This window comes from Bos mutus, chromosome 15 (genome assembly GCF_027580195.1).
Source record: "Bos mutus isolate GX-2022 chromosome 15, NWIPB_WYAK_1.1, whole genome shotgun sequence".
In the NCBI taxonomy this organism is placed as follows: domain Eukaryota; kingdom Metazoa; phylum Chordata; class Mammalia; order Artiodactyla; family Bovidae; genus Bos; species Bos mutus.
Genome location: NC_091631.1, coordinates 60,450,419 through 60,475,349, shown reverse-complemented (window position 1 = coordinate 60,475,349; position 24,931 = coordinate 60,450,419).

Genomic DNA, 24,931 nt, shown 5'->3' with positions numbered 1-24,931 from the left:
TTTAGAGTTACTGATCGGAGCATAAACTTGGATTATTGTGATATTGAATGGTTTGCCTTGGAAAAGAACAGAGATCATTCTGTCATTTTTGAGATTACATCCAAGTACTGCATTTCAGACTCTTTTGTTGACTATGATGGCTACTCCATTTCTTCTAAGGGATTCCTGCCCACAGTAGTAGATATAATGGTCATCTGAGTTAAATTCACCCATTCCAGTCCATTTTAGTTTGCTGATTCCTAGAGTGTCGATGTTCTCTCTTGCCGTCTACTGTTTGACCACTTCCAATTTGCCTTGATTCATGGACCTGACATTCCAGGTTCCTATGCAATATTGCTCTTTACAGCTTCGGACCTTGCTTCTATCACCAGTCCCATCCACAACTGGATGTTGTTTTTGCTTTGGCTCCATCCCTTCATTCTTTCTGGAGTTATTTCTCCACTGATCTCCAGTAGCATGTTGGGCATCTATCGATCTGGGGAGTTCATCTTTCAGTGTCCTATCTTTTTGCCTTTTCATACTGTTCATGGGGTTCTCAAGGCAAGAATACTGAAGTGATTTGCCATTTCCTTCTCCAGTGGACCACATTCTGTCAGACCTCTCCACCATGACCCGTCCGTCTTGGGCAGCCCCACACGGCATAGCTTAGTTTCATTGAGTTAGACAAGGCTGTGGTCCATGTGATCAGATTATTAGTATTATTAGTATTAATACTTTAAATAAACTGCTGCCTTTATATCAACTATGAATAATAAAAATAAAAGATTTATCCTTTTACACTACTATGTCCATTATGATACGAGGTATGTCACACATTTCTGATCTCTTTAATTTCCCATGTTCCTGAAAAATTATTTTAACATCTTTTTCAGGGCTGGTTTGGTGATGATGAATTCCACCAGTGTTTGTCTGAGAAAGTATTTCTCCCTCATTTTGAAGGACAATTTTGCTAGATATTAAATTCTAAAGTAGCTGTATTTTTTATTTTAATACTTTAAATTTTCCACTATACTGTCTTGCCTGCACAGCTTCTGATGGAAATACTACTCTAACTCTTTTGCTCTTTTGTCAGTAATGTCCATCCCTCCTCCACATTTGGCTTTTTCAATGTTTTCTATCCTTGCTTTTACGTAGTTTAAACCTATATGCAGGTCAGGAAGCAACAGTTAGAACTGGACATGGAACAACAGACTGGTTCCAAATTGGACAAGGAGTATGTCAAGGCTCTATATTGTCACCATGCTTATTTAACTTACATGCAGAGTACATCATGAGATACATTGGGCTGGAGGAAGCGCAGGCTGGAATCAAGATTGCAAGGAAAAATATCAATAACCTCAGATATGCAGATGACACCACCCTTATAGCATAAAGCGAAGAAGAACTAAAGAGCCTCTTGATGAAAGTGAAAGTGGAGAGTGAAAAAGTTGGCTTAAAGTTCAACATTCAGAAAACGAAGATCATGGCATCTGGTCCCATCACTTCATGGGAAATAGATGGGGAAACAGTGGAAACAGTGGCTGACTTTATTTTTTGGGCATCCAGAATCACTGCAGATGGTGATTTCAGCCAGGAAATTAAAAGATGCTTACTTCTTAGAAGGAAAGTTATGACAAACCTAGACAACATATTCAAAAGCAGAGACATTACTTTGTCAACAAAGGTCTGTCTTGTCAAGGCTATGGTTTTTCCAGTGGTCATGTATGGATGTGAGAGTTGGACTATAAAGAAAGCTGAGCACTGAAGAATTGATGCTTTTGACCTGTGGTATTGGAGAAGACTCTTGAGAGTCCTTTGGACTGTGAGGAGATCCAACCAGTCCTTCCTAAAGGAAATCAGTCCTGAATACTCATTCGAAGGACTGATGCTGAAGTTGAAACTCCAATACTTTGGCTGCCTGATGTGAGCTGACTCATTGGAAAAGACCCTGATGCTGGGAAATATTGAGGGAAGGAAGAGAGGGGGATGACAGAGGATGAGATGGTTGGATGGCATCACCAACTCAATGAACATGGGTTTGGGTGAAATCCGGAATTTGGTGATGGACAGGGAGGCCTGGTACACTGGGGTTCATGCAGTCACAAAGAATCGGACATGAATGAGTGACTGAACTGAACTGAACTGACTAGACATACACTTGTCAACAAAGTAATATATCTGCTTTTTAATATACTGTCTAAGTTTTCTTCCAAGGATCAAGCATCATTTATTTTCATGGCTTCAGTAATCATCCACAGTCTTTTTAGAGCCCAAGAAAATAAAGTCTGTCACTGTTTCCATTGTTTCCCCATATATTTGCCATGAAAATTATGGGACTTCAGTTTTTTTGAATGTTGAATTTTAAGCCAGATTTTTTACTCTCCCTTTCAGTTTTTTCATGAGGCTCTTTAGTACTTCTTTGCTTTCTGCCATAAGGGTGGTGTCATCTGCATATCTGAAGTTATTGATACTTCTCCTGGAAATCTTGATTCCAGTTTGTTTTTTATCCAGTCTAGCATTTTGCATGATGTACCATGCATGTAAGTTAAATAATCACGGTGACAATATACAGCCTTGACGTACTCCTTTCCCTATTTGGAACTTGTCTTTTGTTCCATGTCCAGTTCTAACTGTTCCTCTTGACTTGCATACAGATTTCTCAGGAAGCAGGTAAGGTGGCCTGGTATTCCCATCTCTTTAAGAATTTTCCACAGTTTGTTGTGATCTGTGCTGTCAAAAACTTTGGCATAATCAATAAAGTAGAAGTAGATATTTTTCTGGAACTCTCTTGCTTTTTAGATGATCCAGCATGTTGGTAATTTGATCTCTGGTTCCTCTGCCTTTTCTAAATTCATCTTGAACATCTGGAATTTCTTGGTTCAAGAACTGTTGAAGCCTAGCTTGATAATTTTGAGCATTACTTTGCTAGTGTGTTTTAGATGAGTGCAATTGTGCAGAAGTTTGAACATTCTTTGGCATTGATTTCTTTGGGATTGGAATGAAAACTGACCTTTCCCAGTCCTGTGGCCACTGCTGAGTTTTCCAAATTTGCTGGCATATTGAGTGCAGCACTTTCACAACATCATCTTTTAGGATTTGGAATAGCTCAGCTGGGATTCCAGCACCTCTACCACCTTTGTACATACTGATGCTCCCTAAGGTCCACTTGACTTTGCACTCCAGGATGTCTGGCTCTAGATGAGTGATCACACCATCGTGGTTATCTGGGTCATGGAGATCTTTTTTGTATAGTTCTGTGTATCTTTGCCACCTCCTCTTAATATCTTCTGTTTCTGTTAGGTCCATAACATTTCTGTCCTTAATTGTGTGGGCAGGAGGAGAAGGGGACGACAGAGGATAAGATGGTTGGATGGCATCACTGACTCAATTGACATGATTTTGGGCGGACTCTGGGAGTTGGTAATAGACAGGGAGGTCTGGTGTTCTGCAGTTCTTGGGGTTGCAAAGAGTTGGACATGACTGAGCGACTGAACTGAAGTGAACTGAACTGAACTGAATTGTGTCCATCTTTGCCTGAAATGGTCTTTGATATCTCTAATTTTCTTGAAGAGATTTCTAGTCTTCCCCATTCTGTTGTTTTCCTCTATTTCTTTGCAATGATCCCTGAGGAAGACTTTCTTATCTCTCCTTGCCATTCTTTTGAACTCTGAATTCAGATGGATATATCTTTCCTTCTCTTCTTTGGCTTTCGCTACTCTTTTTTTCTTAGCTATTATGTAAGCCCTTCATTTTGCCTTTTTTTTAATTTGCTTTTCATGGGTATGGTTTTGATCACTGTCTGCCATACAATGTTTTGAACCTCCATCCATAATTCTTCAGGCACTCTGTATATCAGATCTAATCCCTTGAATCTATTTGTCACTTCCACTGTATAATCATAAGTGATTTGTTTCAGTCATACCTGAATGGCCTAGTTGTTTTCCCTACTTTCTTCAGTTTATGTCTAAATTTTGCATAAGGAGTTCATGATCAGAGCCATGGTCAGCTCCCAGTTTTGTTTTGGAGGACTGGATAGATGTTCTCCATCTTTGACTGTGAACAGTATAAAAAATCTGATTTTTATATTGGCCATCTGGTGATGTCCATGTGTAGAGTCATGTCTTGTGTTGTTGGAAGAGCATGTTTGCTATTTTGCTGTGACCAGTGCATTCTCTTGGCAAAATTGTTAGCCTTTGCCCTGTTTTATTTTGTACTCCAAGGCCAAACTTGCTGGATACTCCACGTTCTCTTGACTTCCTACTTTTGCATTCCAATTCTTATATGATGAAAAGAACTTCTTTCTTTTTCTTTGATGTTAGCTTTAGAAGGGTTTGTAGGTCATCAAGCTGCTGCTGCTGCTAAGTTGCTTCAGTCGTGTCCGACTCTGTGCGACCCCAGAGACGGCAGCCTACCAGGCTTCTCCATCCCTGGGATTCTCCAGGCAAGAACACTGGAGTGGGTTGCCATTTCCTTCTCCAATGCTTGAAAGTGAAAAGTGAAAGTGTAGTCGCTCAGTCATGTCTGACTTGTAGCTACCCCATGAACTGCAGCCTACCAGGCTCCTCCATCCATGAGATTTTCCAGGCAAGAGTACTGGAGTGGCTTGCCATTGCCTTCTCTGGTAGATCACCATCAGTTCAGTTCAGTCACTCAGTCGTGTCCGACTCTTTGCAACCCCATGAATCGCAGCATGCCAGGCCTCCCTCTCCATCACCAACTCCCGGAGTTCACTGAGACTCACGTCCATCGAGTCAGTGATGCCATCCAGCCATCTCATCCTCTGTAGTCCCCTTCTCCTCTTGCCCCCAATCCCTCCCAGCATGAGAGTCTTTTCCAATGAGTCAACTCTTCGCATGAGGTGGTCAAAGTACTGGGGTTTCAGCTTTAGCATCACTCCTTCCAAAGAAATCCCAGGGCTGATCTCCTTCAGAATGGACTGGTTGAATCTCCTTGCAGTCCAAGGGACTCTCAGGAGTCTTCTCCAACATCACATTTCAAAAGCATAAATTCTTCAGCGCTCAGCCTTCTTCACAGTCCAACTCTCACATCCATACATGACCATAGGAAAAATCATAGCCTTGACTAGACGGACCTTTGTTGGCAAAGTAATGTCTCTGCTTTTGAATATGCTATCTAGGTTGGTCATAACTTTTCTTCCAAGGAGTAAGTGTCTTAATTTCATGCTGCTGCTGCTGCTAAGTCGCTTCAGTCGAGTCCGACTCTATGCAGCCCAATGGATGGCAACCCACCAGGCTCCCCCGTCCCTGGGATTCTCCAGGCAAGAATACTGGAGTGGGTTGCCATTTCCTTTTCCAATGCATGAAAGTGAAAAGTGAAAGTGAAGTCGCTAAGTCGTGCCCGACTCTTAGCGACCCCATGGACTGCAGCCTACCAGGCTCCTCCATCCATGGGATTCTCCAGGCAAGAGTACTGGAGTGGGGTGCCATTGCCTTCTCCGTTTAATTTCATAGAACCACTCAATTTCAGCTTCTTCAGCATTATTGGCTGGGTTATAGATTTGAATTACTGTGATATTGAATGATTTGCCTTGGAAATGAATAGAGATCATTCTGTTGTTTTTGAGATTGTACCCAAGTACTGCATTTTGGGCTCTTTTGTTGACTATGAGGGCTACTCCATTGCTTCTAAGGGATTCTTGCCTGCAGATGTAGATATAAAGGTCATCTGAATTAAATTCACCCATTCCAGTCTGTTTTAGTTCACTTATTCCTAAAATGTTGATGTTCCCTCTTGCCATCTCCTTTTGTCCACTTCTAATTTACCTTGATTCATGGATCTAATATTCCAAGTTATTATGTGATATTGTTCTTTACAGCATCAGACTTTACATCTGTCACCAGTCGCATCCATAACTGGATGTTGTTTTCGCTTTGGCTCAGCTTCTTCATTCTTTCTGGAGCTATTTCTGCACTCTTCTCCAGTAGCATATTGGGCACCTACCAAACTAGGGAGGACATCTTTCAGTGTCATGTCTTTTTGCCTTTTCGTACTCTTCATGGGGTTCTCACGGCAAGAATGCTGAAATGGTTTGCCATTCCCTTCTCCAGTGGACCACATTTTGTCAGAACTCTCCACCATGACCATCATAACTTGGGTGACCCTACATGGCATGGCTGATAGTTTCATTGAGTTAGACAAAGCTGTGATCCATGTGATCAGTTTGGCTAGTTTTCTGTTATTGTTGTTTTCATTCTATCTGTCCTCTGGTGGATGAATATAAGAGGTCTGTGGAAGCTTCCTGATGGGAGGGACTGGCTGTTGGGGCATCGGTCTTGCTCTGATGGGCAGGGTCATGCTCAGTAAATCTTTAATCCAATTTTCTGTTGATGAGTGGGGCTGTATTTCCTCTGTATAGTTTGGAGGCCAAGCCATGGTATGGGTATAGGCTGTAATGGCTACCTCCTTCAAAAGGACTTATACCACCACAATGAAGCTCCTAGTACTGTTGCATTTAGGGCTCCTGACTGACCCAACAGCAGGCTATTCTTGACCAATGCCTCCACTGAAGACTCCTGGACAGTCACAGGCAAGTCTGGCTCAGTCTCTTTTGAGATAACTGTTCCTTTCTTCTGGGTCCTGGTGCACACAAGTTTTTGTTTGTGTCCTCCTAAAGTCTGTTTCCCTAGTTCTGTGGAAATTCAGTAATCAAATCCCACTGGCCTCCAAAGTCAAATTCCCTGGGGATTCTAAGTCCATTTGCCAGATCTTCAGGTTGGGAAGTTGTTGTGGTCCCTAGAACTTTTGCAACAGTATGAGAACTTCTTTGGTATAATTGTTCTTCAGTTTGTGAGTCATCTGCTCAGTTGCTCTATGGTGGGACTAACGGCAACTTCCCCCAAGAAGACTTATTCCACACACTGTGCCTCGCAGGTCTGCTGCAGCCAGAGCTCCTATACCCGTGGCAGGCCATTGCTGACCCATGCCTCCACAGGAGACATTGAAACATTCAAGTCAAGTTGGACGCAGTCTCTTGTGGAGTCATTGGGGTGGTCCTTGTCCACACAAGGTTTTGTTTGAACCCTCAAATGTCTCTGGTGGGTGTAATACATGGTTATTATACTGGAACTCTGTTAGCATAGTGATGGTTGGCATAGAGAGTGTAATTTAATCTCAATTTTGTGGGCCTGTGTCTTTGAGTTCTGATCTTCACAAATGTTTCTCCAATATATAGTTCTACCTTCCCACCAAGGTGAACCAGGAAAACTATTCAAACTTGGAGTCAAATTCATCTTCTTACACCAGATAGGATAACAGTCTGATAAAGTTTTCCTTCTCAAGGGTCAGCCTTTGTTTTGGAGAAATACTCAGAATTTTTTCACAGTGAACACTCTACTCTTCTTCCTATCAGTGTCATGGTGAAATCTTTCTCGGACCCTAACTATGAGAATCAATGATATTGCTGAATGTAACATTCCCAAAATTCAGCATATGGACTTCTCCTCTTGGTGCCCGAAATGTCCCTTTGTTATTATGTCTGACTTATCCCAGAGCACACAGTTAAATAACCAAAGTTTTAATCTCTATAGCAACCAAACTCTCCCACAAGTATCTTGGAATCATGACTCTTTATATCATGATGGTCTTATTGTTTAGAAGCAGGGTATTAATTTCCAAATATTTGGAGATTTCAAAGATACCATATTGTCACTAATTTTTTAATTTAATTCCACAGTGTCATAGAACATGCAACTCTGTAATTCAATCTTTTCACATTTATTGAAATATATTTTAAAGCTCAGCATGTGATTCACACTTGAAAACAATAAATGTGTATTCTGAAGTTGTTGGGTGTAGTATACTATAAATGTTAAGTTGATCAAGTAGATCACCTCTTCTTTAGTTTTACCAAATTTTTGTCCTAGTCTTATACCAATTAAAGAAAAATGTTAATACATTTTCTAATAATGAAGGCAGATTTATCTTTTTTCCCTAAAGTTCTGATTTTCTACATGAATTTTTCAGCTCTATTACTAGCTGTATAACATTTAGGATTAGTTTGTCTTGTTAATAATTTGATTCTTGTATTATCATGAAATAACTAACTTTATATCTAATAATATATTTTATCTCAGTCTATTTGTTTCACATTTGAGGATTTGCCAATACGGCAGAGTAGGAAGACCCTGAGCTCACCTCCTCCCATGGGTATATTGAAATTGAAACTATTTACAATGTGAGTACCTGTAAGAACAGCCTGAATTCTAGAAGCAAAGATTTTCTACAGCTAAAGTTACAGAAAAAGGAACCACAATGAGACAGGCAGGAAGCATGGAATAGTTAATATTCAACACCTAGAGGTAAGCAAACTACAAACAGAAGGATAATTACAACTTTGGAAGTTCTCCACAAGGGATCTGAGCTCCGCATCAGTCTATGGGCCCTGTATCAGGATGATGAGCAACCCTCCACCCCTCCCGAATGTTTGATTTTGAAGGCCAGTGGTACTTACTTTAGGGAAAGAGACTCCACTCTTAAAGGGTACACACAAAATCTCACATGTTTTGTTGATCCAGGGTAGAAGCAGTGATATGAAAGGAACCTGAGTGAAACCCACTTATCGATCTTGGAGACCCTCCAGGAGAGGCAGGAGGCAATTGAACATTCACCCTGGGGACACAGATGTTGGCAACAACCACTTTTTGGAGCTGATCCCACCATGAGAACATTGGTAGTAGTGTCATTTTGGATTCCTCCCACTAGTTTATTAGTGCAAGGACAAGGCCCTATCCACCTTCTTTCTAGCTGATCCTCCAGTCACACCAAGACCCAGCCCCAAACACCATAAGGCCCAGGACCTGACCCCACCAACCAGTGGGCCAGGACTAGCCCTGAGATGAAACTCACATAATAGTGGGCAGACAAGTGACCTATGACTATGGAGGCCCTGCAGCCACCTGTGTCAAGACCTAGCACACTTACCAGCAGTCTAGAACAAGCATCAGGTCCCTTGCAGGTCAAAATGAACACTGAGACAACCAGGGCCCTGTAGCAAGAGGCCCTAGGAGCCTATTCTGCTAACCAATGGGCCAGTACCAGCCCTGGGTACCTGTATGCCATAACACCACCCATGCAGGCTAGCACCAGCTCCAGGTCCTCTGATCTCACAGCCAAAATTCTAGAACCCAGCTCCTCACATCAGTGGGCTGACACTAGCACCAGAAGTCAACCTCACCCACTATTGAGTAAGCACCAATACTGGAACCCCTTGGACCCTGGTTCTGCCTACCAGTGGACCAACCAGCTACTGGACCATCATAGGCTGTAGTGAGCTGTGACAAGGCCCAGCCGTACACTAGCTGGCTGAAACCACACCTGAATGTCCTGGTCTCAGTTTCCATGACACAAGCTCTAGGACATCTCAAACCTTAGAGCCAGCCATGAGAAGAGTCAGTTCCAATCATTAGCAGGCAAGTACCAGTTTGAGGATCCCCAGTCATGGCCCTGATTACAGCAGGTCAGTATGAGCTCTGAGAACCTAAGCCAGCAGCCAGCCACTTTGGAACCTAGTTCTATCCACCAGTGGTCCAGTACTAGACCTGGGATCCCAAAGGGCTTCATAGCCAGTCTCCTCATGACCCAGTTCTGCCCACTTGCTGACTGGCACAAGGATCACCCAAGTTAAACAGCCAGCTGAACAGTACTAGGCCCTGCCACACAGCAATTGGTGGCCACCACACAAGGCAGGGCCAGCAATGAACCACCTACTGGCATGCCCACAGTAGTCATACTGCCACAAAAGAAGGACCCACGCAATCCACATAAAGGGTACCCTTAAAGTATATAACACTGGTGGCCCCATAGAGCGTTTCCTATAAAAGCCACTTCTCCAAGATTGGAAAATGTAACCAACCTACCAAATATATAAAACCCAAAACAAAAATTAGGCAAAATAAGGCAATAAGGACATGTTCCAAATGAAAGAACAAGAGAAAAGCTCTGAAGAAGAACTAACTGAAATGGAAAAAAAAAAAAGAAATCTACCCAATAAAAAGTTTAAGGTAATGATTGTAAAGATGCTCAAATTACTTGGATAAGAGAAAATAAACAGAATGATAAATTAGAAGCTTTTAACAAAGTGCTAGAAAATATAAATAAACTAAGAGTTGAAGGATAAAATCACTGAAATAAAAAATACAGCAGATGAAATCAACAGATTAGAAATAGAAAGGAAGAGATCCAGTGAGCTGGGAGACAGAGTAGTGAAAAATCACTGATGCTAAATAGAAAAAAAAAAAAAAAGAATTAAAAAATGAGGACTGTTTAAGAGACCTTTGTGACAACACCAAGATTACTTATATTCATATCATAGGGGTCCCAAAAAAGAAAAGAAAACAAAAAGGGGACAGAGACCATATTTCAAGGCATAATAGCTTAAAAACTTTTCTAACCTTGGAAAAGAAGCAAACTCCCTAGTCAAGAAAGCAGTCTCAAACATGACCAACCCAAAGAGAACCACATCAATACACATTATAGTCAAAATAGCAAAAATTATAGATAAAAACAATATTTTTTTCTTATTTTTGAGGGTTTTTTTTGTTTGTTTCTTGAGACAGGATTTTATTGTTATAAACTTCCCTCTTATAACTGCTTTTCCTGAATCCCATAGATTTTGAGTGGTCATGTTTTCATTGCCATCTGTTTAAGTGTTTTTTGTTTCCTCTTTAATTTCTTCAGTGATATCTTGGTTCTTAATAGCATATTGTTTTGCCTCCGTGTGTGTGTGTGTGTGTTTTTTACAATTCTTTTTTTCTGTAATTGGTTACTAATCTCATAGCGTTTTGTTAAGAAAAAAAGCTTGATTAGAATCAATTTTTCTTAAGTTTACAGAGACTTGGTTCGTGACCCAAGACGTGATCTATTCTGGAGAATATTCTGTGTGTGCTTGAGAAGAAACGTATTCTGCTGCTTTCAGGTGGAATGTACTATAAATATTAATTAAGTCTAGCTGGTCTAATGTGCCATTTAAGATTTGTGTTTTCTTATTGATTCTTCTGAAATCTGTCCATAGTGTAAATGGACATTTAGCCCCCAATTATTGTATTACTGTCTATTTTCCCTTTTACGGCTGTTGTGAAGTGTAAAAGTGTTAGTCGCTCAATTGTGACCAACTCTCTGCAACCCCATGGACTGTAGACTACCAGTCTCCTCTGCCCTTGGGATTTCCCAGGCAAGAATACTGGAGTGGGTTGCCGTTTCCTTCTCCAGTGGATATTTCCAACCCAGGGACTGAACCCGGGTCCCCCGCATTGGAGGCAGATTCTTTAAGTCTAACCCACCAGGTAAGGTAGCATTTGCCTTATGTATTGAAGTGCACCTAACATTGGGTGTATAAATATTTACAATTGTTATATCCTCTTCTTCTTGGATTGATCCCTTGATCATTGTATAGTGTTCTTTCTTCTCTCTTTCATTTTTTTATTTTTTGCTTCAAACTCTTCTTTAATTGTTCTTTTTCACTCATTGTTTTTTTAATTCATATTTTAATTTGAGGAAAATTGTTTTACAATATTGTGTTGGTTTCTGCCATATATCAACATGAATCAGCCATAGGTATTCATATGTTCTCTCCCTCTTGAACTTCCCTCCCACTTGCCACCCCATCCTACTCCTCTAGGTTGTCACATACTGCTGGACTTTTGCTTCCTGCATCATACAGAAAATTTCCATTGTCTATCTAGTTTTATATATGGTAGTACATATATGTTTGAATGCTACAATCTCATTTCATCCAATCCACTCCCTTCTACCTTGTGACCGCAAGTCTCTTCTCTATGTACCTCCATTGCTGCCCTGAAGCTAGGTTCAATACCAACTTTCTAGATTCCATATATGTCCATTAATATATGATATTTGTCTTTCTCTTTCTGACTTACTTCACTCTTTTTAATAGGCTCCAGATTCATCTACCTCATTAGAACTGAGTCAAATGCATTCCTTTTCATGGCTGGGTAATATTCCATTGTGTATATGTACCACAACTTTTTTACCCATTCAACTATTCAGAGACATCTATGTTGTTTCTGTGGCCTAGCTTTTGTAAATAGGGCTGTGATGAACATTGGGGTACATGTATCTTTTTTGATTATAGTTTCCTCAGGGTATATGCCCAATAGTAGATTGCTGGGCCATATGGTACTTTTATTCTTAGTTTTTAAAGAAATCTCCATTCTGTTCTCCATAGTGGTTGCATCAGTTTACATTTCTACCAACAGTGCAATTGGGTTCCCTTTTCTCCATACCCTCTCCAGCATTTATTATTTGTAGATTTTTTTGATGACAGACATTCTGACCAGTATAAGGTGAAACCCCATTACAGTTTTGACTTGCATTTCTCTAATAATGAGCAATGTTGGCATTTTTCATGTGTTTATCATCCATCTGTATGTCTTCTTTGGAAAAATTTTATTTAGATCTTCTGCTCACTTAGATTGGGCTGTTTTACTGGTATTGAGTAGCATAAGTTGCAAGTAAATTTTGGAAATTGATCCTTTGTCAATTGTTTCATTTGCTATTAATTTTCTTTCATTCCAAGGCCTGTCTTTTCATCATGCTTATGGTTTCCTTCACTGTTTAAAACTTTTAAGTTCAATTAGTTCTCATTTGTTTATGCTTGGTTTTATTTCCATTACTCTGGGAGGTGGGTCATTAGAGGATCTTGCTGTGATTTATATCACTGAGTGTTCTGCCTATGTTTCCCCCTAAGACTTATATAGTTTCTGGTGTTACATATAGATCCTTAGAGTCTGTCTTTGTGTATGATGTTAGGAAGTGTTTTGATTTCATTCTTTTACACAGAGCTGTACAGTTTTTCCAGCACCACTCATTGAAGAGACTATCTTTTCTCCATTGCATATTCTTGCCTCCTCTGTCAAAGATAAGGTGCTTATCTCTGGGCTTTCTATCTTGTTCCATTGGTCTATATTTCTGTTTTTGTGCCAGTACCATGTGTCTTGATATTAGTAGCTTTGTTGTATGGCCTGAAGTCAAGAACATCCAAGCTCCTCCAGCTCCATTCTCCTTTCTCAACATAGCTTTGCTATTCAGGGACTTTTGTATTTCTTTACAAATTGTTAAAATTTTTTGTTCTAGTTCTATGAAAAATACCTTTGGTAGTTTAATAGGGATTATATTGAATCTATAGGTTGATTTGTGTAGAATCATCATTTTCATAATATTGATTTTTTTCATCCAAGAACATGGTATATCTCTCCATGTGTTTGTATTTTCTCTGATTTCTTTACTTAGTGTCATATTTTTCTCCATACAGGTCTTTTGTCTCTTTAGATAGGTTTATGTGTAGGTATTTCTTTCTTTTTATTGTAATGGTGAATAATATTGTTTCTTTAATTTCTTTTACTGAATTTTCATTGTTAGTATATGGGAATGCAAATGATTTATGTGTATGGATTTTCTATCCTATCACATTACTCTATTCACTGATTAGCTCTAGTAATTTTCTGGTGGCATCTTTAGGGTTTTCTATATATAGAATCATGTTATCTGGAAACTGAGAGTTTTGCTTCTTCTTTAACATTCTTGGTTCATTTTCTTCTCCAATTGCCTTAACTAGGACTTCCAAAACTATATTGAATAATAGTGGTGAGGTTGGGCACTCTTGTCTTGTTCCTTACGTCAGAGAATATGCTTTCAATTTTTCACCATTGCAAATAATGTTTGCTGTGAGTTTGTCATATATGGCCTTTATTATGTTGAGGTATATTCTTTCCATGTCCACTTTCAGAGAGTTTTTATCATAAATTGGTGCTGAATTTCGTCAAAACCTTTCTTTCAATACTTTGGCCGCCTCATGCGAAGAGTTGACTCATTGGAAAAGATCCTGATTCTGGGAGGGATTGGGGGCAGAAGGAGAAGGGGATGACAGAGGATGAAATGGCTGGATGGCATCACTGACTGAACAGACATGAGTTTGGGTAAACTTCAGGAGTTGGTGATGGACAGGGAGGCCTGGCATGCTGCGATTCATGGGGTGGCAAAGAGTCGGACATGACTGAACGACTGAACTAAAAACTACTCTCTGCATCTATTGAGATAATCATATGTTTTTGCCTTTCAATTTGTTAATAGTGCATCACATTGTTTGATTTGCTTATGTTGAAGAGTCCTTACATCCCTAAGATAAAGCCTATTTGGTCATGATGTATGATCTTTTTAATGTGTTGCTGGATTCTGTTAGAATTTTGTTGAGAATTTTTGAATCCATGTTCATCAGTGTTATTGGCTTGTAATTTTCTTCTTTGTGACATTTTTTATGGCTTTGCTATCAGGGTGATGGTGGCCTCATAAAATGAGTTTTTCAATTTTCCTTCCTTTGCAATTTTCTGGAAGAATTTGATCAGAATATCTGATAGTTGTTCACTAAACTTTTGTTAGAATTCAACTGTGAAGCCCTTTGGCCCTGGACTTTTGTTTGTTGGAAAATTTTTTATTATAGTTTCAATTTCCATGATTGTGCTTTGTCTGTTCATATTTTATATTTCGTCCTGGTTCAGTTTTGGAGGGTTATAATTTTCTAAGAATGTATCCATTTCTTCCAAGTTGTTCATTTTATTGGCATATAGTGGCTCATAGCAGTCTCTTGATCCTTTGTATTTCTGTGTTGTCTCTAGCTCTTTCGTTTCCAATTTTGTTGATTTGAATCTACTTTTTTTTTTTTTTTTTTTTCTTGTTGAGTCTGGTTAATGGTTTTCAATTTAGTTTATCCTCTCAAAGAACTGGCTTTTAGTTTTATTGATTTTTGCTATTGCTGCCTTCATTTCTTTTTATTTATTTCTGCTTTTTTTTTTTTTTCCTTTTACTAACTGAGGTATTTTTTTAATCTTATTTTTGAAGTTTCTTTAGGTGTAAAGTTAGTTTCTTTATTTGATTTCTCTCTTGTTTCTTGAGGTAGAGTTGAATTGCTATAAACTATCCTCTTAGCACTGCTGTGTCTCATAGGTTTGAGTTACCATATTTACACTGTCATTTGCCTCTGTATTTTGCAGTTTCTCTTTGATTTCTTTAGTGACCTCTTGGTTATTTAGAATCATATTGTTTAGCCTCCATGTGTTTGTGTCTTTTATAGTTTTTTCCTGTAGTTGATATCTAATCTTATTATGTTGTCATCAGAAAAGATTCTAGAAATGATTTTAATTTTTAAAAATTTACCAAGGCTTGATTTGTGACCCTTGATGTGATCTCTCCTGGAGAATGTTCCATGTGTACTTGAGTAAAACATGAAATCTACTGATTTGGGATGAAATGCCCTATAGATATCAGTTATGTTCAACTGGTCCAGTGTATCTTTTAAAGGTTGGTTTCTTTATTAATTTTCTGTCTATATGATTTGTCCATTGGTGTCAGTGTGTTATTAAGGTTTCTCACTATTATTGTGTTACCTCCAACTTTTCCTTTGACCATTGTCAACATTTGTTTATGCACTGAGAAGGTCCTATATTGGGTGAATATATATTGATAGTTGTTTTAACATCTTATTGGGTTGATCCTTTGATCATTATGTAGTGTTCTTCTTTGTCTCTTGTAATGGTCTTTATTTTAAAGTCTTTATTCAATATAAGCACTACTATACCTGCTTTCTTTTATTTCTATTTGCATAGAATACCTTTGTCCAGAATACCTATGTCCTCACTTTTAGTATGTGTGTGTCCCTAGGTCTGAGGTGTGTCTTTTGTATACAGCATATATATGGGTCTGGTTTTTGTATCCATTCAGCCAATCTGTGTCTTTCTGCTGGAGCATTAATCTATTTCTATTTAAGATAATTATATATGTATGATCCTATTACCACCATTTACTTTTATTGTTTTGGGTTTGTTTTTGTAGGCCTATTCTTTCTCTAGTATTTCTAGTCTAGAGAAGTTCCTTTAGCATTTGTTATAGAGCTGATTTGGTGGTGCTGAATTCTCTTAAGTTTAGCTTGTCTCTAAAACTTTTGATTCCTCCTTTGAATCTGAATGAGATCTTTGTTGGATACATTAATATTTGCTGTAGGTTTTTTCTTTTCATCACTTAAAGTATATCCTTCTTCTGTTGAAAAATCTGCTGTTAGGCTTACGGAGGTTCTCTTGTATGTTATTTGTTGCTTTTCCCTTGCTGCTTTTAATATTTGCTCTTTGTGTTTAATTTTGTTGTTGTTGTTGTTAATATGTCTCTGGTGTATTTCTCCTTGGGTTTATTCTGTATGGGATTCTAGGCTTCCTGAACTCGTGTGGTTATTTTCTTTTCTATTTTAGGGAACTTTTTGACTATAATCTCCTCAAATTTTTTCTCATACCCTTTCTTTTTCTTCTCTTCATCTTGAATGCTATAATTCCACTGTTGGTGCACTCAATGTTGCCCTAGTTGTCTCTGAGACTGTCTTAATTTCTTTTACTTCTTTTCTTTTATTCTACTGTGCTTCAATCATTTCTACCATTCTATCTTCCAGTTCACTTATTTGTTCTTCCTCAGTTATTCTGCTACTGGTTCCCTCTAGTGTACTTTTAATCTCATTTATTGTGTTGTTCATTTCTGAATATCTGTTCTTTAATTTTTCCAGGTCCTTGTTAAACATTTCTTATATCTTCTTGATCTCTACCTCCAGCCTATTTATCTGTGCCTCATTTTATTTCCATTATTTTGGATCATCTTTACTATCATCACTCTGAATTTTTTCAGGTATACTGCTTATTTCCTCTTCATTTATTTGATCTTGTGGGTTTTTACCATGGTTCCTCATCTGCTGTATATTTCTCTGTCTTTTCATTTTGTTAAATTTACTGTGTTCCTGATCTCCTTTCTCCTGGAAGGTCATAGTTTCTCCTAATTGTGGATTCTGCCTGCCGTGGGTTGCATTGGACCAGTACCTTGTGAAGATTTCCTGGTCAGGGGGACTTGTGTCTGAATCCTGGTGTATGGAGCTGGATCTTGTCTCTCTGTAGGGCAGTGCTATGTCCAGTAGTGTGTTTGGTGGGCTTTGCATGGCTTTGGGTAGCCTTTCTGCTAATAGCCAGGGTTGTGTTCCTATTTTTCTGAAGTTTTGGCATAAGGTGTCTGGTATTGGATCTTGCTGCCCTTGGGTGGTACTTGGTCTTAGTGCTGAGATGGAGGCATTTGGGAGAGTTCTTACTGATTAATGTTCTACTGGGTCTGGAGTTCTCCAGTGGCCTAAATTCCTGGACTCGGGTTTCCCACCTCAGGGCTCAGGCCCAACTCCTTACTGCAGCACTGACTTTACACACCACACAACACAGAAGACAAAACTTGAAGACTAATGAGGAAACAACACTCAACAGCAAAGAACACCCAAAGGGACTCACAGTCTTACAAAGAAAAAAGAAGTGAGATAAAAGGAAAAAAAGGAGAAAAACAGGAGTTGATAAAGAAGAAAGCTATCATACCTGTATACAAACCCCCAAATGAAAATAAATTCTAGAAGTTAGAGTAGCAAAAATGCAAAATCAAAAACATGGGGAAAATGCAGCATAACTAAACAGTATTGCAAAGATTAAAATAAAATGAATTTATTTAAGAATAAGGTGTTTTTTAAAATAAAATGAAAAAGTTGGCTATAAATATATGTTAAAGGAATAATAAAGAAAAACATTAGAATAACATTTAAAAAAGGAAAATTATATATAGAGTAGTAGCAAGAAGAATGTCCTTGTTCTTCCTCCATATTCTTCTCCACACAGCGTGCTCCTGTCAATCTGCTTACTCAGAAAGTTCTCCAACATATCTAGGAAGGTCTTTGGACCTGTTGCCAGCAGTGTTTGGTCACCTCAGCCTCTAATCTTGCCTTATTTCAGCTTGTACTTCTTTCCAGAGTCCACACTCAGAAACTCCTGAAATATATCTAGGAAAATCTCTGGACCTGTTGTGGGCAGTGTTGGGTCACCTCAGACTCTAATCTTGCCTTACTTCAGCTTGTACTTGCTCCCAGAGTCCATAATTGCCCCTCAAGTCCACAGCCTCAGGCTAATTGTGGGATTTAACCTGCTGCACCTGAGTCTGCAGGAACTAATGTCTTTCCTCTTCTTTGGTCACACATCCCCTAGTGTTTTGCTTTGGCTCTGGCCCTGCCTCTAACTGTAGGCCACCCTCCAGTGGTGGCTTCCCACCCAGACAAGAGGGGGTGAAGACAGAGACTTGTTAGGCTCAGTCAGGCAGGGGAGAAAGAGAGGTATGGCCACCACATTTTGGATATGGAGTGTCTGTGGTGATAAAGACCTGCTGGATATTGTTACAGTTTGAAGCAGCCTGTGCACTATCCCAGAGGAATTGGCCCCCAGTTGTTTGTTCCTAGGAAGAGCCAAGACGCTTAGGTTCCCAGCAAATTATGGGCAGTAACCAGGGTCTACTCCCAGCTTGGCGGCAGCTACAATCTTTGGAGTTGGGACTGTAGTAGTGGCATTTTTTCCACTGCCTCAGTCACTCTACTTGGCTTTGGCAGTGGCTACTGGCTTTTGTTTCCTGCTGTGTGATCATAAACTATAGTTATGCCTAGTTCTGCCACTGCCACTGGCACTCAAGATGACTTTGGTGATTGACACTAGGCACATAACTCTCGTCTGTGAGTGCACAGAGTTACAGCATTCCCAGTGGCAGCCATCTCTTGCTTCCCTGGGCAGTACAGGCTTTCCTCTGGACTCTCTCAGCTGTGTTGTACTAGCTCCTCAAATATTTTCAAGGCAGTCAATCCCATTTTGCTCCCTGAGGTCTGATCATGAAATCTGAGCCTGAGCACCCAATCCCACTCTCTGTGGGTGAAGAACTGAGAGCTGCTTCTGTGCTGGAACTGCTGTTTGGCAATAATCTCTGTGTTGAATTTTCTGTTTTGCCTCTGGAGTACCTATTGCTGCATTCCTCTCTGAGGTTCCGAAGTTCCCTACTGTTCCCAATTGTGAGAGGGTTTCTGAGTGTGTGAAAACTTTTCCTCCTTCCTGACTCCCTCCCAGGGTGCAAGTCCTCATCCTGAAATCCATTGTCTCTTTTTTCATCTTTATCTTTGCCCTATCAAAGATGCCCATTTCATTATATGGGACTGGAATGCAAAAGTAGGAGGTCAAGAAAAACATGGAGTAAAAGGAAAATTTGGCCTTGGAGTACAGAATGAAGCATGGCAAAGGCTAATAGAGTTTTCCAAGAGAATACACTGGTCATAGCAAAAACCCCTCTTCCAACAATGCAAGAGAAGACTCTACACTTGGATATCACCAGATGATTGACACCAAAATCAGATTGATCATATTCTTTGCAGCCAAAGATGGAGAAGCTCTATACAGTCAGCAAAAATAAGAACTGGAGCTGACTGTGGCTCAGATCATGAACTCCTTATTGCCAAAATCAGACTGAAATTGAAGAAAGTGGAGAAAACCAGTAGACCATTCAGGTATGACCTAAATCTAATCCCTTATGTCTATACAGTGGAAATGAGAAATAGATTTAAGGGGCTAGATCTGATTGACAGAGTGCCTGATCAACTATGGACAGAGGTTAGTGACATTGTACAGGAGACAGGAATCATGACCATTCCCCAAAAAAAAGAAATGTCAAAAAGCAAAAGAGCTGTCTGAGGAGGCCTTACAAATAGCTGTGAAAAGAAGAGAAGTGAAAACCAAAGGAGTAAAGGAAAGATATACCCATTTGAATGCAGAGTTCCAAAGAATAGCAAGGAGAGATAAGAAAGCCTTCCTCAGCAATTAATGAAAAGAAATAGAGCAAAACAATAGAATGGGAAAGACTAGAGATCTCTTCAAGAAACTTAGAGATACCAAGGGAATATTTCATGCAAAGAAATGGTATGGACCTTAAAGAAGCAGAAGATATTAAGAAGAGGGGGCAAGAATACACAGAAGAACTGTACAAAAAACATTTTCGTGACCAAGATAATCACGATGGTGTGATCACTCACCTAGAGGCAGATCCTGGAATATGAAGTCAACTGGGCCTTAGGAAGCATCACTACAAACAAAGCTAGTGGAGGTGATAGAATTCCAGTTGAGCTATTTCAAATCCTGAAAGATGATGCTGTGAAAGTGCTGCACTCAATATGCCAGCAAATTTGGAAAAAGCGGTGGCCACAGGGCTGCAAAAGGCCAGTTTTCATTCCAATCCCAAAGAAAGGCAATGCCAAAAGAATGCTCAAACTACCGCACAATTGCACTCATCTCACGTGCTAGTAAAGTGATGTTTAAAATTCTCCAATCCAGGCTTCAGCAATATGTGAACCATGAAATTCCAGATGTTCAAGCTTGTTTCAAAACTAATACAATTATGTAAAGTTTAAAAATAAAATAAAATTAAAAAAAGAAAAGGCAGAGGAACGAGAGATCAAATTGCCAACATCCACTGGATCATGGAAAAAGCAAGAGAGTTCCAGAAAAACATCTATTTCTTCTTTGTTGACTATGCCAAAGATTTTGACTGTGTGGATCACAATAAACTGTGGAAAATTCTGAACGTGATGGGAATATTAGACCACCTGACCTGCCTCTTGAGAAACCTATATGCAGGTCAGGAAGGAACAGTTAGAACTGGACATGGAACAACAGACTGGTTTCAAATAGGAAAAGGAGTATGTCAAGGCTGTATATTGTCACCCTGCTTATTTAACTTCTATGCAGAGTACATCATGAGAAATGCTGGGCTGGAAGAAGCACAAGCTGGAATCAAGATTGCTGGGAGAAATATCAATAACCTCAGATATGCAGATGACACCATCCTTATGGCAGAAAGTGAAGAAGAACTAAAGAGCCTCTTGATTAAAGTGAAGGAGGAGAATTAAAAAGTTGGCTTAAAGCTCAACATTCAGAAAACGAAGATCATGGCATCTGGTCCCATCACTTCATGACAAATAGATGGGGAAACAGTGACTGACTTTATTTTTCTGGGCTCCAAAACCACTGCAGATGGTGATTGCGGCCATGAAATTAAAAGACGCTTACTCCTTAGAAGGAAAGTTATGCCCAACCTAGACAGCATATTAAAAAGTAGAGACATTATTTTGTCAACAAAGCTCCATCTAGTCAAGGCTATGGTTTTTCCAATGGTCATGTATGGATGTGAGAGTTGGACTATAAAGAAAACTGAGCGCCAAAGAATTGATGCTTTCAAACTGTGGTGTTGGAGAAGACTCTTGGGAGTCCCTTGGACAGAAAGGAGATCCAACCAGTCCATCTTAAAGGAGATCATCCTGAGTGTTCATTGGAAGGACTGATGTTGAAGCTGAAATTCCAATACTTTGGCCACCTGATGCGAAGAGCTGTCTCATTGGAAAAGACCCTGATGCTGGGAAAGATTGAGGTCAGGAGGTGAAGTGGACGGCAGGGGATGAGGTGGTTGGATGGCATCACCCTCTCAATGGACATGGGTTTGGGTGGACTCCGGGAGTTGGTGATGGAAAGGGAGGCCTGGTGTGCTGCGATTGATGGAGTCGCAGAGTCAGACATGACTGAATGACTGAACTGACTGACTATCTCATTCAGAAGAGATATGGTTGGCTTTTTGGAAGTCTGGAATCCTCTGCCAGCCTTCAGAGGGTGTTTTGTAGGAGTTGTTCCATGTGCAGATAGTTTTTAGTATACTTTTTAGGGAGGGAACATGATCTCCCCATCTTATTCCTCTGCCATCTTGAAGGTCTCCCTCTCTTGTCTCTTGTAATAGTGTTTATTTTAAAATCTATTTTGTCTTATATGAGTATTGCTACTCCAGCTTTCTTTTGTTGTCCATTTGCATAGAATATCTTTTTCTATCCCCTCCCTTTCTGTCTATATGTGTCCTGAGGTCTGAAGTGGGCCTTGTAAACAGGCAATCTACCTGAAAAAGAATGCAGACTAATGGCAGTAAAGATGAGATTCCAATAATTTTGGTATTTTTTGAGATTCCAAGATATTAGAAATAGGATGAAGGCATGGATCAAGATGATGCAGGAAATATTTAATAAAAACCTGGAAGAACTGACAACAATTAGTGATGAACAGCACAGTAACTGAAATGAAAATTTCACTAGATGGAATCAATAGCAGAATAACTGAGGAAGAAGAACAGATAAATGAGCCAAAATATAGAATGATGGAAATAACTGTCAAAGAGCAGAATTAAAACAGATGAGGGCAGCATCAGAGACTCCTGGAACATTAAATGAGCCAACATTTGAATGATAGGGGTATGCATAATGCCACAAAATAAAAATGGGTCTTATATTTATTTATTTAGCTAATCTGTGTCTTTTAGTTGAGGCATATAATCTATTTACATTTAATGTCATTATGAACATGTATGCTTCTATCACATTTTAAGATTGTTTGGGATTTGATTTGTAGGTCTTTTTCTTCCCTTTGGGCATCCCACCAAGAGAAGTTCCTTTTGTATTTGTTGTAAAACTGGTTTGGTAGTGCTGAATTCTCTTAACTCTTACTTGTATGTAAAGTTTTGATTTTTCTGTCAAATCTGAATAATGTCCTTGTTGGTTAGTATATATTGTTTGTAGGTTTTACCTTTCATTATTTTAACTATATCCTGTCACTCCCTTCTGGCCTGCAGAGTTTCTGTTGAAAAATCAGCTGATAACCCTATTGGGATTCCCTTGTATACTATTTGTTGCTTTCCCCTTGCTGCTTTTAATATTTTTTCTTTGTATTTAATTTGTGTTAGTTTGATTAATGTATCTCAGCATGTATGGGATTCTCTGCACTTCCTTGACTTGAGTGACTATATCCTCTCCCATGTTAGGGAAGTTTTTCACTATAATCTCTTCAAATACTTTCTCAGACCTTTTTTCTTTCTTTTCATCTTCTTATACCTCTATCATTCAAATGTTGGCTCATTTAATGTCCCAGGAGTCTCTGATGCTGCTCTCATCTGTTTTTATTCTGCTGTTTGACAGTTATTTCCACCATTGCATCTTTCAGCTCATGTACTTGTTCTTCTTCCTCAGGTATTGTTACTGATTCCATCTAGTGAATTTTTCATTTCAGTTACTGTGTTGCTTATTACTAACTGTTGTCAGTTCTTCCAGGTTTTTATTAAATATTTCCTGCATTATCTTGATCCATGTCTCCATCCTATTTCTGAGATCTTGGAATCTTAGAACACTCCAAAATTATTGGAATCTCATCTTTACTGCTATTAGTCTGCATTCTTTTTCAGGTATTGCCTATTTTCCCTTTACTTTGTCTTGTGTATTTTTACCTTGCTTCTTCATCTTCAATATAGTTCTCTGTCATCTTATTTTGTCTTGCTGTGCCTATGGTCTCCTTTCTGCAGGTTACAGAGTTGTAGTTCCACTTGCTTGGTGGGAGAGGTTGGTCCAGGTTCTTGTGTAGGCTTGTGTAGTGGTAGGAGCTGAGTCTTTTTTTTTTTTTTTTTTTTTTTTTTAATTGAAATTGTTTAGAGAACTTTGCTGTTTTCTGTCAAACTTCAACATGAATCAGCCATCAGTTCAGTTTACTTCAGTCACTCAGTCGTGTCTGACTTTTTGTGACCCTATGAATCGCAGCACGTAAGGCCTCCCTGTCCTTCACCAATTCGCAGAGTTCACTTAAACTCACGTCCATCGAATCGGTGATGCCATCCAACCATCTCATCATCTGTCATCCCCTTCTCCTCCTGCCCCCAGTCACTTCCAGCATTGGAGTCTTTTCCAACGAGTCAACTCTTCGCATGACGTGGCCAAAGTAATGGAGTTTCAGCTTCAGCATCATTCCTTCCAAAGAACACCCAGGACTGATGTCCTTTAGAATGGACTAGTTGGATCTCTTTGCAGTCCAAGGGACTCTCAAGAGTCTTCTCCAACACCACACTTCAAAAGCATCAATTCTTTGGTGCTCAGCTTTCTTCACAGTCCAACTTTCACATCCATTAATGACTACTGGAAAAACCAAAGCCTTGACTAGATGGACTTTTCTTGGCAAAGTAATGTCTCTGCTTTTGAATATGCCATCTAGGTTGGTCATAACTTTCCTTCCAAGGAGTAAGCATCTTTTAATGTCATGGCTGAAATCACCATCTGCAGTGATTTTGGAGCCCCCAAAATAAAATCTGACACTGCTTCCAATGTTTCCCCATCTATTTCCCATGAAGTGATGGGACCAGATGCCATGATCTTCATTTTCTGAATGTTGAGCTTCAAGCCAACTTTTTCACTCTCCACTTTCACTTTCATCAAGAGGCTTTTCAGTTCCTCTTCACTTTCTGCCATAAGGGTTGTGTCATCTGCATATCTGAGGTTACTGATATTTCTCCCGGCAATCTTGGTTCCAGCTTGTGCTTCTTCCAGTCCAGCGTTTCTCATGATGTACTCTGCATAGAAGTTAAATAAGCAGAGTGACAATATATAGCCTAGACATACTGCTTTTCCTATTTGGAACCAGTCTGTCATTCTATGTCCAGTTCTAAGTGTTGCTTCCTGACCTGCATACAGGTTTCTCAAGAGACAGGTCAGGTGGTCTGGTATTCCCATCTCTTTCAGCATTTTCCACAGTTTATTGTGATCCACAAAGTCAAAGGCTTTGGCATAGTCAATAAAGCAGAAATGGATGTTAATCTGGGACTTTCTTGCTTTTTCCATGATCCAGCAGATGTTAGCAATTTGGTCTCTGGTTCCTCTGTCTTTTCTAAAACCAGCTTGAACATCTGGAAGTTCATGGTTCACATATTGCTGAAGCCTCGCTTGGAGAATTTTGAGCATCCCTTTACTAGCGTGTGAGATGAGTGCAATTGTGCGGTAGTTTGAGCATTCTTTGGCATTGCCTTTCTTTGGGATTGGAATGAAAACTGACCTTTTCCAGTACTGTAGCCACTGCAGAGTTTTCCAAATTTGCTGGCATATTGAGTGCAACACTTTCACAGCATCATCTTTCAGGATTTGGGATAGCTCAACTGGAATTCCATCACCTCCACTAGCTTTGTTCATAGTGATTCTTCCTAAGGCCCA